This window comes from Oxyura jamaicensis, chromosome 1 (genome assembly GCF_011077185.1).
Source record: "Oxyura jamaicensis isolate SHBP4307 breed ruddy duck chromosome 1, BPBGC_Ojam_1.0, whole genome shotgun sequence".
Classification (NCBI taxonomy): Eukaryota; Metazoa; Chordata; class Aves; order Anseriformes; family Anatidae; genus Oxyura; species Oxyura jamaicensis.
In genome coordinates this window covers 125,395,345-125,412,544 of record NC_048893.1, presented here as the reverse complement: position 1 = coordinate 125,412,544, position 17,200 = coordinate 125,395,345, and the positions used below count along the sequence as shown (strand labels likewise).

Genomic DNA, 17,200 nt, shown 5'->3' with positions numbered 1-17,200 from the left:
TCCTGCACTATTCAGGTCAAGGACTGGGCTGAAAGTTTTGGCTTTAATTTGGTTACATGCCTACATTGCTGTTTTCTGGCAGGTCATGGGAAGAAGATTGGCTGGCTTGGGGCAGCTTATGTACACGTGGCTTTTAGGCTGCAGCCAAAGTGTTCCCCTAGACCTGGAAGTTTGAAGGTGGTTGGAAAAGCCATCTGAGGGTTAGAAAGCTGCCTGGCATAGAAGGACCTGGGAGTATTGGTGGCTAGTCGGCTGAAGATGAGCCAGCAGTGTGCTCAGGTGGCCAAGAAGGCCAAGAGCATCCTGGCTCGTATAAGAAACAGCATGACCAGCAGGGCTAGGGAAGTGATTGTCCCCCTGTACTTGGCTCTGGTGAGGCCGCACCTAGAGTACTGTGTTCAGTTTTGGGCCCCTCACTACAAGAAGGATATTGAGGGGCTCCAGCGAGTCCAGAGAAGGGCAAGGAAGCCGGTGAGGGATCTGGAGAACAAGTCTTATGAGGAGCAGCTGAGGGAGCTGGGATTGTTCAGTCTGGAGAAGAGGAGGCTCAGGGGCGACCTTAGCACACTCTACAGGTACCTTAAAGGAGGCTGCGGCGAGGTGGGGGTTGGTCTGTTCTCCCACATGCCCGGACAAGGGGGAATGGGCTAAAGTTGCGCCCAGGGAGGTTTAGGTTGGACATGAGGAAGAACTTCTTCACCAAAAGGGGTGGTAGGCATTGGAACGGGCTGCCCAGGGAAGCAGTCAAGTCACCATCCCTGGAGGTCTTTAAAAGACGTTTAGATGTAGAGCTTAGGGATATGGCTTAGTGGAGGACTTGGTAGTGTTAGGTCAGAGGTTGGACTAGGTGATCTCAGAGGTCTCTTCCAACCTAGGTGATTCTGTCTTGCAGTCTCCAAGCTCAGATACAACCACCTATTAGTCTGGCACCACTGATTTTTGTGTTCCTTGCACTAGCTGTTCCTTCACCTTCTCTTCAGAGGCAAGGACATGAGTCTCTTTCACGCTCCTTCATTAGTAACCACAGCAGGATAGATTAAAGCCCCTTGCTTCAAGTCAGTAAGATGCCTGCCTTTGGTTTCTGTGAAAATTCAGGCCCTAACAACTGAAGTTTCTTCTGGTTGGTGTTTCTTCTGTCTAGGATAGTTTCATTTCCCTTTTGAAGACTTACAAGGAGGTAGTAACAAAAGCAAAGGCATAAAACAGCACCTGAGGCATAGGCTGCTTCGGAGCCTGCAGCAGACCATAGGTATGATATTATCATTTCAGACAAATATGTTCTATGTAACGTGAAGTGGTCCCGCATGCTCCCAATCTGCCAAAGGCCAGAAAACGTGACCTTCCTTTTAAGACCGTACGGAAAAGAAAACCAACAACGACCAAAATTAAGAGAAGGAACTTTTCCTTCACCTAAATTTTATTAGTTTGCAACTCCCTCAGGCGTCCACAAAAAAGTGCTCCCCCCCTCCCCCCCACACACCCAGAAAAAAGGACATTTTGGCATCCAGGTATAATTTCAGTTCACACCAGAAGACATTCTTCTCACTGAAGTACAGTTAAGCCCCACAGAGTGCCAAAAAACCTGCCACAAAGTAATGTATTTACAAGTTTGTTTTACACCTTGGCATTATTTACTTGCCCGGTCTTGCATTCCGGGCTTGATCTGTCTGGGGGGGTGACGGGACGTGTAATGCCATGCAAGGTTGCTTGGTTGTATGACTGACTAAACGGCTTTAAAATTTTGAACTGTTTGTATAGAAGCAAGTACACTATCCCCAAGGGAAACGTAGAAACTACCTGTTGCTTCTCGGGTTTATAGTTTTCCCTCAAAAGGTGTAAGCATCTGTTAAGGCATGAGAAAAGGTGTAATCAGCTGTTTGAGTGCAACTCTGACGTATACATGACTGTTTTCCTCTCCGATTTCCAACTGGGAGTGCAACAGTTTTCATTGTGCTCTTAGATCAGGATTCTGATTCTAACACCGGTGCCTAGTGCACATTTCTAGAGAAGAGAGAAGCAAACCAGCCCTGTCGGCTTTGCGTCAGATGGAGATAGCAAACAAGTGTGAATGAAGAAAAACCCGTAGGAAGGTTTGCAGATAATTGTCATTGTCCAAAAGCTTTAAGCTGGTTGAATCCTTGGAAGTTAACTAATGGAAACTCAGGTTGCATCGCTGAATTTGAAGTAGTTAAGATAGACTTGCATCGTTGCAGAGCCTCAGTCACCGTTTCAGTTGGCACTGCCTCTGCCTTCACAAGAATCAAAGACAAAAGCAGATCTTTCTACCTTGTCTGCTACTGGCAGACTTGGAAAAAAAAAGCTCTTAATATTAACAAGTAATGTTTTCTTAGGACATTTCACCAACTATGTAATGTTTAGGAGTAACCAGACTACAGATGAAAGGGAAGATGAAACAGTAGAAGGTACTTGCGTGGCCTTAGTTTACATGGCAATTGACAACAACCACAATCTGCAATGCTTTAGAAGTGCCTTACACCATCCTCCCCGAGACAGAAAAAGGGGATTCCCATCTTATTTCAGGGGAGTGCAATCCCTCTCAACATAGGACAGCCCGAGGCACGCTACTGAGTACTGGAAACCTGACAACTAGGCAGCACCAAACTCCACTGAAAGGGGAGGGTGAGTCTCTTTGGATCTTCACGTAACAGAAAGGAAAGTCAGATTTTAGCCCTAAACAACTGTTTTTAGAGGCAGCCTGGGAAGTGATTCTTTTTAACCCAGGGTCCATTTCAGCATCTTCAAAGCTAAAGAAATGGTTGGCTGCTCTGTTGAATTGTGTTCCAGGCAGAAAATCTCACGTTCCTAGTAACATGAAGAGCTTAGTGTCTTGCTTCGGTCCTCCAGATGAGTTTTGGATTCAATCGTATCCCCTCCAAGATGAACAGCTACTTTTACTTTGCGGGGCTCATGTTCTGCCTAAAAGATTGGTAGCTTCAAACTTCTTCCTGTCTCCTCTCAATGAAGGGAGGAGGATGTATAGAACAGCAGGACAACTTCCAAAACTACATTGCATTGCCACAAACCTACTTCAGCATATTCCTGTCAGTGCAAATACTCCTTGGCAAACCACCAGCACAGATAAGACATTAGGGTGGAAGTGCGTGGAGCGCACGGTGTAATACTTTTCTGTATACGTCCAACGTTAGGAGACAGTCAAGCAGAGATGAGAGCCTGAGATGCCAAGTGTGGCTCAGGATATGCTGAGCACCACAGAACTTGGTCGGCAGGACAGGCCTTGCATAGAACTGATGTTGTCAGTGGCAAGCTGAATTTGGAGCGACCTGACCTGGAAAGCTCTACCAAAGTATTCCCCGTCTTCTGTATGAAGTCCCACAGGCTTGATTGAGAGATTTTTCCTGGGGACCAGGACTGGGGACCTGGACATTTCTCACTCAATCCCTTTTTCCTCCATTGTTGTTTTTGGTAGCTGACATGACTCGTGCCTGTTGTGTTTCCTTTATTTTTCATCCTTTTTTCTCATGGTTTCTCCTTTGTTGATGAAGTTTCTGCATGGTACGTGCTGTCTACCCACTCTTTCTTTTTCCTTGCACAGAAGGATGCTTACCCCCCGTACCTCAGACACTGGTATGTGCAGCTTGGGAGGAAGATAAATTCTCTAACTTTTTTTTTACCTCTTCTCAAATTTTCAACACAACCGAGTTTCAGGCCTGTAGGGAAAAGAATTGCCTTCTTTCCTACTGGCAGGGTTGTTTAACCATTTCATACACTGTGGGTTCTTCATGGTCTTTCCAGTAAAGTGTACCCTGCTCTAGTTTCCTGCCCAAACCCTCCCACTCTCCCTACACTCATAACTATCCTGCCTCAGGACAGATCTCTGGGTGACACTGTTACATAGTTGTTTTTTTTTCCTTAGTCAAACCTGAAGTACATTCAGGAGACATAACGAGAATTTACTCATCTGAACATCCTAAGGATAGTCAAAGTTTTGGAAAGCTACCATAACTCTCCTGGAGGAAAAGAAATGGAGAGTGAACGAGTGGGGAAAAAACATCTTCCCCTGACTCTACCTCAGAAGCTATTAACAGTTACACCTTTTGTGCTTTTTCCTCTGGAGACAAGCTATGGAAAGGTCAGGGGGAGGTGTCCAACAGTCACTTCTTTCTTTCAAGTTGTCTCCTTGCAGCTATAACTTCTGGTAATTTCAAGGCTTTTTACTTGCCTATTGTGAAAACAACATTTATTTTATGAACAGCACATCCTCACCATTTCTACTTAGTGAAAATAATGGTAATGTCACCAGTATCTACCCAAATCTGTTTGTACTTACCACAAGGCAAAATTTGAATTCACATTAAGGCACCTTTTTCGCACAGCCTGTTGTTCAATCTTAACAGATACTTAAGAACATTCTTCAAAGTCAGCCTTACCTGTATGCACTTCAGCAACCAAGTTATTTTTTGGTTTTGATTTTTTTTTTATATATTTTATTTTTTAGGGCTGGGAAGGCAGCTTAGAATCCATGTAAGTAATTTCATTGAAAACATTCCAGGAGAAGGAAGTACTCCTCAACATTAAACAACTGTAGAACACAGGACCTGCCAGCTTCTGACTCAAGTCACTTCCAAACTACTTCACAGTGAAGTAGTATCACCAGGGTTTTACTGTACTGAGAAGGCACCACCAACGTAACTAGCTGATAGAGTCTCTAAAACTATTTCACAGAGATGGTAGAAGAGATGGTAGAAAACATGAAGAAAAAGCAGCCTCCTGGGGAACACTGTGTCCACTTTACTACAACCATAGAAAAGCACCCTAGAGATCTGAGCCTCAAACTCCTCCCCCCCCCCAAGACCTCATGCTTCCTATATAACAAAGGTCAAATGATCCACACCTGGCAGATTTCAATTAAAAAGTGTGGACAAAGAGACCTTGTGGAATAGGCTTCTCTATCTGGCTTCAGTCATTTAAGGTCAATTACTCCTTACCACTAATAGAAATAACCTGACAAGGGGCTTAGTGGTTAGAGCTGACCTAATGAATTAACTACAAAAAGTGCACGAGGGTCATGTTTCTGTTAGTAATTTTGTGATCCTGTTAAAATAAGATAAATAAAAATAAATTAAAGAAATAAGTAAAAGAAACAAGAAAATGACCTTAAAGGCAAAATTGTTATCATAGATTTTCACCTGTCTAGTCATGACAGATAAAGAATATAGCAATCAGAATTCATTTTCTTGTCATGAATGTTATTTAAGTTTGCTTTTCTGAGAGCTCTTCTTTACGTAGGACTTTTCAAAATCTAGCCCTGTGACCTCTGACTACAGTATTTACTTTGGCTGCATATAAACTATCACGTATAAATGCTGGGATCTGGATCCTCCCTCACTATTCAGGTCAAGGACTGGGCTGAAGGTCTGGGCTTTAATTTGGTTCCATGCCTACATTGCTGTTTTCTGGCAAGTCATGGGAAGAAGATTGGCTGGCTTGGGGGAGCTTACATACACGTGGCTTTTAGGCTGCAGCCAAAGTGTTCCTCTAGATCTGGAAGTCTGGAGATGGTTGCAGTCTCCAAGCTCAGATACAACCACCTATTAGTCTGGCGCAACTGATTTTTGTGTTCCTTGCACTAGCTGTTCCTTCACGTCTCCTTCAGAGACAAGGACATGAGTCTCTTTCACACTCCTTCATTAGGAAAAAAACCAGGATAGATTAAAGCCTCTTGCTTCAAGTCAGTAAGATACTGGGCTACAAAGATGGAGAAGGGCTTAGAGGGGAAGACATATGAGGAGTGACTGAGGTCACTTGGCCTGTTCAGCCTGGAGAAGAGGATGCTAAGGGGAGACCTCATCGCCGTCTACAGCTTCCTCACAAGGGGGAGTGGAGGGGCAGGCACCGATCTATTCTCTTTAGTCACCAGCGATAGGACCCGCAGGAATGGTGTCAAGCTGAGGCAGGGGAGGTTTAGGCTAGACATCAGGAAGAGGTTCTTCACCGAGAGGGTGGTTGCACACTGGAACGGGCTCCCCAGGCAAGTAGTCACTGCACCAAGCCTGTCGGAGTTAAGAAGCGATTGGACTGTGCACTTAGTCACATGGTCTGAATTTCTGGGAGACCTATGTGGTTCCGGGAGTTGGACTCGATGATCCTTATGAGACCCTTCCAACTTGGGATGTTCTATGATTCTATAGCCACCTTTGGCTTCTGTGAGAATTCAGGCCCTACCAACTCAAGTTTCTTCTGGATGGTGTTTCTTCCGTAGAAGATAATTTCATTTCCCTTTTGAAAACTTACAAGGATGTAGTAACAAAAGCAAAGGCATAAAACAGTACTGGAGGCACAGGCTACTTTTGAGGCTTCAACAGACTATAGGTCTTTCAACTTGGAGTGCAACATTTTTCATCATACTCTTAGATCAGGATTCTAGCAAATTAGTGCAAATTTCCAGAGAAGAGAGAAGCAAATAAGTCCTGTCTGCTTTGAATGATATGGAGATAGCAAACAAATGTAAATGAAGAAAATAAACCTGTGGGAATGTTTTCAAATAGTTGTCATTGTCCAAAAACTTTAAATTGGTTGAATCCTTGGAAGTTAATTAATGGAAACTCAAGTTGCATCACTGAATTTGAAGTAGTTAAGATAGACTTGCACCACTGCAGACCCTCGGTCACAGTTTAAATTGGTACTGCCTCTAACATCACAAGAATGAAAGACAAAAGCAGATCTTTCTACTTTGTCCGCTACTGGCAGACCTAGGGGGAAAAAAAAGTTGTTAAAATTAAAAAGTAATGTTTTTTTTTTTTTTTTTTTTTTTTTTTAGAACATTTCACCAACTATGTAATATGTAGTAGTAACCAGGCTAGAAATGAAAGGGAAGATGAAACAGTAGAAGGTACTTACATGGCCTTAATTTACATGGTAATTGACAACAACTGCAATCTGCAATGATTTATAAATGCCTTACACCATTCACCCTTGAGACAGAAAAATGTGATTCCCATCTTATGTAAGGCGTGTGCAATCCCTCTCAAAAAAATATGGGGGGTCCGCTACTGAGTACTGAAAATCTTAAGACTAGGCAGCACCAAACTCTACTGAAAAGGGAGGGTGAGTCTCTTTGGATGTTCACGTAACAGAAAGGAAACTCAGATTTTAGCCCTAAGCAACTATTTTTAGGGACAGGTTGGGAACTGGTACTTTTTAACCCAGGGTCCATTTCAGCATCTTTAAAGCTAACTAAATGGTTGAGTGCTCTGTTGAATCGTGTTCCTAGCAGAAAAATGGCTGTACATTGCCTGAATGCAGTCCCTGGCTCTTGACTTTGCTATATGGCCTCACAGGCATGCTGGCAGCGGCTGTACGTCTATGCTCATAAACTGTGCATGCTTAGAAACACTCCTGGGTGTTAGGACTGACGCTATGGGGTGGCTGATGTCCATGCCAGGTCACCATCTGGCCTTCAGATGGAGGCAACTGTGTGCACATGGTTACATGCTGCTGTCGGTGCCTGGAAATAGCTCCGGGGGAGCACCCAGTGTGGCACAAGGAGCGGTTTAAGGTAGGTGCTTGTGGTCCTGTGCCCAGGAACTTGCTTGGCTTGACCAGCACAGGTGAGCACAAAGCAGCGCAGGGCCTGTGCCTGCAGCCAAGGATGAGGGAGGAGAGGAAAGTGAAGGTGCAGTGATGGGAAATGCCTGGCTTGAGTCAGCCCTAACAGCAGTGTGGGCTCTGTCCTGATGCCTGAGCAGGAGTAGATGAGGTGCAGCCAGCCCTGAGCCCGTCTCCATGCCTGCGCTGCAGGAAGGTGCCCACAGCAAGGTGCGAGACGAGAGGAGCAGGGAGCTCTGCTGGGCCAGCCCCGTGGCAACTCCATTTGGCAGGTGCTGCCGTGTCTTAACTGCTGTCAATTTGTGGGAAAGCATAACAGAGCAAAGGTGTGAGTATAAGCAGAGGATACAGGGAAAAGAGAGCTACTGTACTGCTACAAATTTATTTCTTTTTTCCTTTTCTTTTTTGGCAGCAAAGAGGCTTTTATTCTCACTGCATCACAATGAGGGCTTCAAAGTCCGTATAAGTGCCTGTTTACCTTTCCTTTTACTCTGCATTGCAGCTGGCATGCCCAAGAAAGCCAGTTTGCTCTGAACATACACTAGACGTTGCCCAAAATCGTCAAAACAGAAGTGGTACATTCACGTGCTCTCCTTCACGGCAAGCAGGCATCAGGGTCAGAGAAGAAAGCCGAGGGTGTGATCGTGTTCCCATTCCTCCCAGATGTGTCCTCACCTGTGGCAGATGAGGCACAGCAAGCAGCACCATGGGCTTCATTCAGACCTGTCAAAGTGGAGAGGACGGAGCCGGTCACTGAGCTCCAAGGGGCCTTTTTCCTTACAGGTGCTTCTGCCTGCAGAGGCAGAATTTCTCTGCAGCTACACACTAATCTGAAAATTTAAGCAAGCTTTCATGTAATTTTGTACTAGAAGTTTGCTCTTTTCTTTCTGTCCATTTCTTAACACTGATTTTTGTAACACTGATAGACATTAAAAGACAAAAGGCAAAGAAAAAATCAATATTCCCTTCCACCCTCTATCTGCCAGCTATGACAGGTAGCAAATAGAGCAGCACTGCATCCTGCCTTGGGGCAGGTCAGGACCACATGCTGCTGTGAAGTCAGCATGATTGGGAACTGAAATATCCATAAATACCAGGTGTATCTCCCACAGACGGCAAAGGTGAAAGGAGCCCCTGTGCTCACACACACTGCTTTTCTGCACAAACAGGGCATAGAGCTGTTCTCTGCCACTGGATGACAGCCAGTTTAGAAAGACACAATTTCATTTTAAGAGCCTGTGCAATTCCCCTGGTAAATCATTCCACCTGTTAATTTCCTTACTTCAAGGAAACTGTGTCCTATGTCGAGTCTGAGTTTATCTACACAAAGTTTTGTTTCCAGCTACTAAACATTGGTCAGCTGCTGGCTGCAGGATGGAGATCCAGGGCTGGAGGCAGCTCTGCAAGTTTTGGGGGGAAGGGAGAATGTGTTTTTCCTCTTTCACTTCCTAACAAAGCAAATTCACAGCTCTGGCCAGTGACAGGAGTAGTTTGCAACCGTACTCATGTCCTCCTCTCCCTTCCCCAAGAATTCATTCATGCCTGTAAAAGCAAATCTCATGCCAGCGCTTTTTAACATGTCTATCTAAAATGATTGTAAGATCCTTTCTTGAGCAAGGTGAATGATTCGATCCCTCTGTACAAGCTAAATAAGTTGATCCCTCTGCATCACAGGAATCCCCTCCCCATTTTGGATCATTTTCTGTGTTCCTCCTGCGAGTTCCCTCCTTCCTGCATGCTCCCTGGAGGCACATTATTCTAGCAGCACTCTTACCATTGCTTCAAACAGCGGAAGATCACTTTCCTGCTTTAGCCCTCTCTAGGTGTTGATTTTCCTATACTATCACAATCACCAAGGCCAGGTGAAGGACTCATTGCTTTCTGTGACAAGCAGACCATTTCCTCAGCTAACATGAACACATGGGTGTGTTTCCAACAGGATGGCTGAAAAGTCTCCCCAAACCAGATTTGCCCTCAGCAGGATGACTAACCACAGGCCAGGCCTGGGGCTTGTCTTCTGCTGTGACCTCCACCCTCCTTTGGCTGGTCATCCAGCACTGTCAGCACAGGTCTTGGCCCAACATTTTCCTAATCCAGCAGGTCAAACCCTTCAGATGTTCCTCCTAAAGTTGAAGTTTCTGCTTATTTCTGAATCCCAATAATGCTTTGCTGACTAACAGTTCAACAGTTCATACTTATTTATATATTCAAACTTCCGTGACCCATATTTTGCTACAGAGGAAGCTTTTATCAGCCTAAAATCAGAGAAAACTACTAGAATCTGGGTGCCACCAGGGCATAGCAGCCTGGAGAAACTCCAGTCTCCAGCATACAGCCACAAACCACCATTCCAAATGTGGATTTCTGTGGCAAAATAATCTTCCTAAACACAGTCAGTAAGCTCTTACCAGATCCAGCCGGAGTTGCAGTTTATTTTGTACAAGTTTGTTATGGTTATTTTGCTACTCTAACAATGTGGGTGATGCTAATGAGTCACAGCTACAGCATCTCGGTAACTCTGCCTGAAATGACACACAGAAAGGTCAAAGCAGAAGACAAAGGTTAATTGAAAACTCGCAAGGTCATCATCATCCTTCCATATGCTAGAACTTGCTTCTTGTTCCTAATAGCTGGATTTCCTGAGTATACAGCCATCAGACACTAGTTTTCAGGTTTTATGGTCAAGTAAAATGAAAAATGTTTATTTTCAAAAAAATGATATCCGATAATATTTATCTGCAATATTTTGTAACTGCCAAATGTGGGAACAGTGTTAAGAACTGGGAAAAAAAAAAAAAAAAAAAAAAAAAAAATCATCTTATTTCAACTTACTTTATGTTCTGGCAAATAAATAAAAAAATAAATCTGCCCATTTAGAATATCAAATAGACATCCATATCAAATAGACATCCACTTTCCTGCCTTCACCTCGGAGGTATCGAAAAATATTACCCTGTCAGTTCTACTCAGACCCAACAAGAAAGGATTGCCTCTCACAGTATCTGCTCACAGCCCAAGCTAATCCTTTTGTAGCACTTGTCTGTTAATATTTAACAGGCTCCAACGTGCTCAGATTCAGTGGCCAAAAACCTTGCTTATGAAGTAATCCTGTAGTAGAATTCCTATTTGGTTTCTAACACTTAATCTTGGCCTTTGTGAAATACTTTTGATTACTTAGAAATTCTGACATGACCTTAATACATGTCTCATAAAGAATTATGGCAGAAGTGACAAGTTAATTTCATAGTGCAAAATATGAGGACAGCAGTAATGAATTATGGGTAGAATTTAGTCACCAATAGGAGATAATTTTTCTACTAATATTAACATAATTTTATCTCTTCAGTTAGTATTAATTTCTTTAATTTGCAGTTATTCAGATTCGTTGTGTGTATTCAATTATTGAATTCTCCTAACTCTGGAATAAATATAATATATATTTATCTATACATAAAGTATTATCTATATTCAACAATTAAGGGAAAGCAACACCATTAGGATTGTAAATAATTGAACAGTAAAATTTATGTCTTACAATGAACTAAAACTTAGTTAAATAATGTCTCAGGCTCCCTTTCTAATTTTAAATAGATTTAAACAGTATATTTCTATCAAGCATATAATTTAAATGCATCATTTTTATTAATTCTTCAGTCATCCATTGTAAAAATGGTAATCTCAGTAAATTCACTTGATAATAGTATAGAATCTCCTGCATAGGAATTGCACAGTATTCAAAATGTAACAATGAAAGCAGAACCGCTTAGTTCTTCAATGCATTTTTTTTTTTTTTGAAAAACAAAAGACACTTTAGTTTATCTCTTTGTCATTTCTGTGTCCTATGTGGGAAAAAAAAAAAAAAAAAAGAAAAAAAAAAAAGCTCATTAACTATGTGAAACATCTGTCCAGAGGCTTTTTATGGAACCAACGACTGTGAAATCTGGTCTCCAAATCTACACCAATTTCTTTCTCCAATTTTGGAAGTGAATGAATAGAATAGGTAATATAGGTACCTAAATGACCTTAAAGGTAATTGAACAACCAAAGTCTTCAGTGAAAGAATCCATTCCCCCACCTGCTGTTATCACGGAGGGTGAGTTACCAGTCTAGCACTTAAGATGGAGGCCATGCACAATACTGATGCGTTCCCCTTTCTTCTACCCAAGGTGTTTATGGACCTTGCACAAGGCCTGGCTGGGAGAGGTTCCCATTGCAGGATAATTGGGCAAGAGAAAAAAGCCCATTAGATTGTTTTGGTTGTGAAGCCTTCCTGACCCCCTGTAGGCTGCACTGAGGGAAACCTCTGTCACTTGGAGATTTGGATGGTGAGCTGTCAACATGTCAACCTTGATACATGTCAATTCAGTGACACAGAGCACTATAGGGCTGGGTTTTGCTGGGAAAATTGAAGGGATGGAGATGATTCAGGACTGCAGTGCATGCATCACAGCCACAAACAGGTGTCTGGCTTGCAAGACTGGGCTGTAGCTGGGATGTATTTCCCAAGCAGGATGGGCATCATGCCCTTCACACCAATAGTTTTGCTCTACAGACCTGCTCCTATTCACCTATGCTACTTGCTAATTAATGCAAAACTTCTTTGAAGAGTGTCACCTTTTCAGCTTCCTGCAGGCCCACCCCAGCCTTTGCTGTCTGTGTGTTCATTTAGCTCAGCTCTACCAACTAATGTGTTTGGTGGCTGGACCGCTGAAATGATCTGTGTCAAGGATGAAAAGGTTTATATTTTACCAGGAGCTGAACGTGGTGGTTGGCACAACCAAGAGCACAGTGTGCTACAGTGGAACATGGGAGTCAACAGCCTAAGACTGGGGAAAGATGCTCATCGTGTTAGTGTTGGTGAGAGTCTGAGGAAACATCACATTCTTTGCAATCTGACAAGAAGCTACATCCTTCTTTCAATACACCTTTCCCACATCATCCTCTCTTTCCTTATTTAGAGAGGTTAGCAGGAGTATTAGATGTGAAGTTTGTCAATTTAGGAAAAATACAAACACCACTGATAACTGACACTTGAAACTCAATAGCTGTGCAAAGGTTGCTCAGTAAGAGTAGATATTATATTGCTCGTTATTCTTCCATGACCTGTCCCCCAGTCTATTCACAAGGGCAAAAGTTATTTAATATATTAACTGGAACCTTTGCCAGGTTTTGGACTGATATAATTTGTGGCCGATGAACTCTTGTAGTCCATCATTAAATTCCCTAATAGGTTCTTTAACAAGCTGCTGTGGAGGAAAGCTTGCCAAGTCTGAATGATTTTTGCTTAGGGCTTTTTCACACGCTTCTAAGGCCCTGGATAAAGCCTGAGAGGTTAACAGAAAGACCTCACAAAATACTTATTATTTCTCAATAGACACCTTTCACATAGCATCTTCCTGATTTACCTGGGCTCTCTTGATGGTGAAACTATTGAATGTGTAAGGTCCAGATGATCTGAAATAACTCATAGAGTAGAAAATTCTATACACTAAAAGAGTAGAAAATTCTATACACTAAAATCATGAACTGAGGTAAAAAAAACAAACAAAAAAAAAAAAACAAACAAACAAAAAAAAACTATTAGTTACAGTAGTGAACCTGCCAAGTTGACTGAAGCTACTTATTTTCTTCTAAATTAATCTTTGATTATTAAACCTATTTGATGTCAGAATTGAGATTGAAATATTTCTGCATCAACTTTATGAATCAGGCAAACTTGCATCTTGCTGGCATAGCTAGAGGCAAAATATGGAGGATAAGAAAAGTGACAGAAGTAAACAGTTTTCTAGAAAGATTTTGTAGAAATAAAGGGCTATTTACCAAGTGATGTTTGTCTGGATATCTCACTAGAAGTGGCAGCAAGAATAATTAGAGGAAACTAAGGTTTCCCAGCACTCCAGCAATTTGTAGATACATAAGCAGTCTTTCAATGCCTCTCTCTCTCTTTTTTTCTTTTTTCTTTCTTTTTTTTTTTTTTTTTTTTTTTTTCCTAAGGAAGAGAGTGATAGTCTTTTTGTTGTTCCTATAACTCATCATATCACACAGTGTTCCTGAGGCTGTGGTTTACTGGTCCGTCACAGATTAACGTCTGTCAGGATGGACTTAGTCTTGTCTTGATAACAGATAAACTTAATAGCAAAACAGCAAGTTTATTCTAGAAATTCAAATTATTATGCTATTTTATTACAGAAATTGAAACTGGAAACAAAACAAAGAGAAAAATAAATCTCCGAAATGCAATTCTCCACAATGCTTACCCATTAGAGCTTGTCCCACATCTCAGATATCATGAGGACCTGGCAATATAGTCCCCCCACATCGTTAACCATGCTCTGTGCCATTATTTTCTCTTTCTCTTTCCAAAATACAGTCTTCTCCCTACCTGTCTTGTCAGTCTGCAGGGTGCCCATCCCATCTTTTCTTGTTTGCTCAGCACAGATTTAGCATCACCGGGCTCTTTTATCCCTCTTGGCTGTGATCATTTATGGTTTATCCATCCTCTCTCCTCAGCAGAGAGCCCCATCCTCTTCTACTCTCCCCTAGAACTGGGTTCTTATATTCGAGCTACAAAGGCCTTAAATGGGACACATCCCAGTCCCAGAAGCTCCTGTGCACAACCACTGATGTTGCAGTCCTTACCAAGAAGAGTTTTTTTAGCTTAAAGAGCCTTCTTGCTCTTCATATCATTTTCAGGATTGCCACAGAGCTTTATGAACCCTGTGCTGTAAGGTTCACAGTGCTGATACCTGTTTATACCCACCACTTCTTGCCCAGTGGTGATGCTTTGACAAGACTACAGGTGACAAATTAGTGACCAATGTGACGGACTTAGAACTGAAATGGAAGTATTCTATTTTGCCAGTACGTCCCTTTCCCCCCTTCCACTTTTATTGTTTTCTATGTTCCTGCTTATGTTTTATAAACAGATCACACAAGCTCAGCTACAGTGGCTGGTCAGAATAGGAGAGCTGTTTATGCATTGAAACTGCTGCCTGCTGCCGAAATCTCTGCTGAGCAGCAGCTTCCTGGAGGTGTAAATTCCTGCACTGTGAGACACAGGAGCTCTCCTGCCAGATCCTGCCATCATTCTTGTCCCCACATGGAGAGGTTTTGTGCCATGCAGAGCTCTGAGTGAGGTGCATTGGAAAAAATGAGCCCTGACAGAGGGAAGGTGCCAGGGACTCTCCAGATTGTGATACCCTGCTGCCGTGAGAAACAAGAAGACTTCTTGACCAAGTTTTGCCATGGTACTTGCAAGAAGCCTAGAGGACCAGGAAAAATCCTGGAGGCTTTCTGAAAATATGGCTGTGGATATGTAACATGAAGGTTACAGTTTATATCCAGCATATGGTAGCAGGCTGCAGTCTTTCTCAACCTCTGTCCTTGGGTGTCCTCTTCACTTGCCTTCAGCACTAGATGGTGTTCTGGGGAGAGGTTGGCACCTGCCTTCTTTTCAGATGTTCAGTTCACAAAGATTAATAAGGATGAAAGATGCTCCAACTAGCAGCCACCTATGAAAAGCTGATGACAAGTTGTGCAAATCTGGTGTCTCCTAGCAAATGCAGATCAGCCAAGAGGATAGCAGCTGGAAAATCAGTTGGCCTCACATTGTCAAGATGTCCTGGCAAGAGCTACCAGGGAATACGATGGCTGCAGAGCAGTAATGCAGCTTCATCCAGCATGGAGGAGAGTGCTGTGATGAAAGAATATGTAATCACAACAGGGGTTAGAAAACCAGTTCTCAGGGGAGGCAGGAATTCTCTCTGCCCTCAGTGAATAATTCAACTAGGGAGTTTTGCTCTGGGCAACTTGTGAAAGCAGCAGAGTTTCGTGTATGAAATTGTATTTCTGAAAGCTTTACCCATTAATTTAACATGCCTTAGCTCAATTTCAGCCTTCCTTATACCGTGTGGTCTGTCTTCTGCTTTGCTAGTCAGGACTGATGTACTCCTCTGTGGTGTGAAGTGTACCAGCTACAGCAGGTCTCAATAGCTCTCTTCCATGGCAAAGCAAAAGGGGAGCTTTGGAACAGCAAAGAAAGGCACACAGAATTTCCAGTGTACTCAGCAATTTCTTATTCATTCTGTGCTACGCAGTATTCATTTATGGATAAAGCTTTTATAAGAGCCATTTAAATATATGATTGTAATAAATATTCATAACTCCTTTTGCAAGTTTTTTATTTATTTATTTATTTATTTATTTTTAGAAATGTACAGAAAACCACCAAAGGTATTTTCAGGACTTCCTTTCTCCATTCAGTTCTAGAGATTTTAATGTTTGTGAAAAGCAAAGTTCAAAAGGGAGACTGTAATCATGAGTGACAGGCAAGTAATATAATGCTAGTTCAAACTGGACTTTATAGCCACTCTTCTAGAATGTAGAACATGTGCACAGATATATCAAGTAAATTGGGGTTTGTATTTCAAGAAATACAATCATTTTTTAAAAACTAGGTTCCAAATACCTTTGGCAAATATATTTTAAATACAACAACCTAATTCCAATGTTTGATATTGGGTTACTCAATACCAAAATAGGAGACTCATATATCAAATGGAAGGGTAATTCTAGGAAAAGGACAATGGATACTGTAAGATTCAGATCCTATTGAAGCTTTACAATAGTCATGGATGTTATGTTGTTACCCTGCTGCTCTGTACATATATCTTCAGTGTACCCGCTGAATGTTTGTATGCTGGTGAAGTGTGTAGGCTTGGTGTACTCCAGGAATGGGGGAGTGAGACCCTGGAGGAAAGAAAGCTTCAGTAAAAGTGATCTGGACTTTTTCAGGACTGAAATTAGAAGAGAACACACTTCTCTACCAAGTCAAAACAGTTTGACAAGCTATTTCTTCTAGCAGTGTCAGCAGGTATCTTCCCGCCTTGCAGCAGGAACATGAACCGTTTCAGGAAAAGAGAACTCACCCTGGATTTGGAGGCAAACCTTTCTCTTTGATAAGCAGACCACATTTGTTGAATTACAACACTGAAACTAGTATAAATGTGCAAATGTGCCAGACTTGTCAAAGATACCTGCAAAAGCTGCCCAGCCCACATGTGGCCCAGTTGCCCAAAACTGGAACTGGCTGGCCACAGGTCACAAGAGCAGCCCTGCTCACTCCACAGTACAAGGACAAAGTAGCAAGACAGGGGTGGAAAAAGTACAGAAGTACTGAGGGTCTTGGTGACTGTGGTGTAATGCGAGGCTTAAATCTTTCAGCCTGTTTATCTTATCTAAACGTAAATTCAGAGATTATGTGATTTCTGTCAGTGTTTCCACAAGAAGAAAATGCTAGGTACTAAAGTGCTTTTTGATCCGTGAGAGAAAGATTCAATGGTGTTCTGTAACAATGTCTAAGGAAGTTGGACTCAAAAAAAAAAAAAAAAGAAAAAAAAAAAGAAAAAAAAAAGGCAATAGTGTTGAGAAATTAAGTTAAAACACTACAACAAATTCCTAATGTATGCCATCAGCTTACCCTGCTTGGCATCTTATCCAAATTTGCTAACTCTAACAAGTCTGCTTTTAACCACTGTGGTATTTTGTGCTTTGTGCTTTATATATATATATATATACATATATATATATATTTTGGGGCCGGGGGGAGGGGGAG

At 42.2% G+C, this 17,200-nt stretch overlaps 1 long non-coding RNA gene across 1 annotated transcript in view; it reads left to right on the top strand.

The window, feature by feature from the left end:
* The first annotated feature begins 5,472 nt into the window (after window positions 1–5,472).
* Window positions 5,473–17,200, top strand: part of LOC118167030 — a 25,793-nt gene continuing 14,065 nt past the window's right edge. Inside the window, exon 1 of the long non-coding RNA XR_004750904.1 lies at window positions 5,473–5,598. This is a non-coding gene — a long non-coding RNA (uncharacterized LOC118167030). The remainder of the gene's footprint in view (window positions 5,599–17,200) is intronic.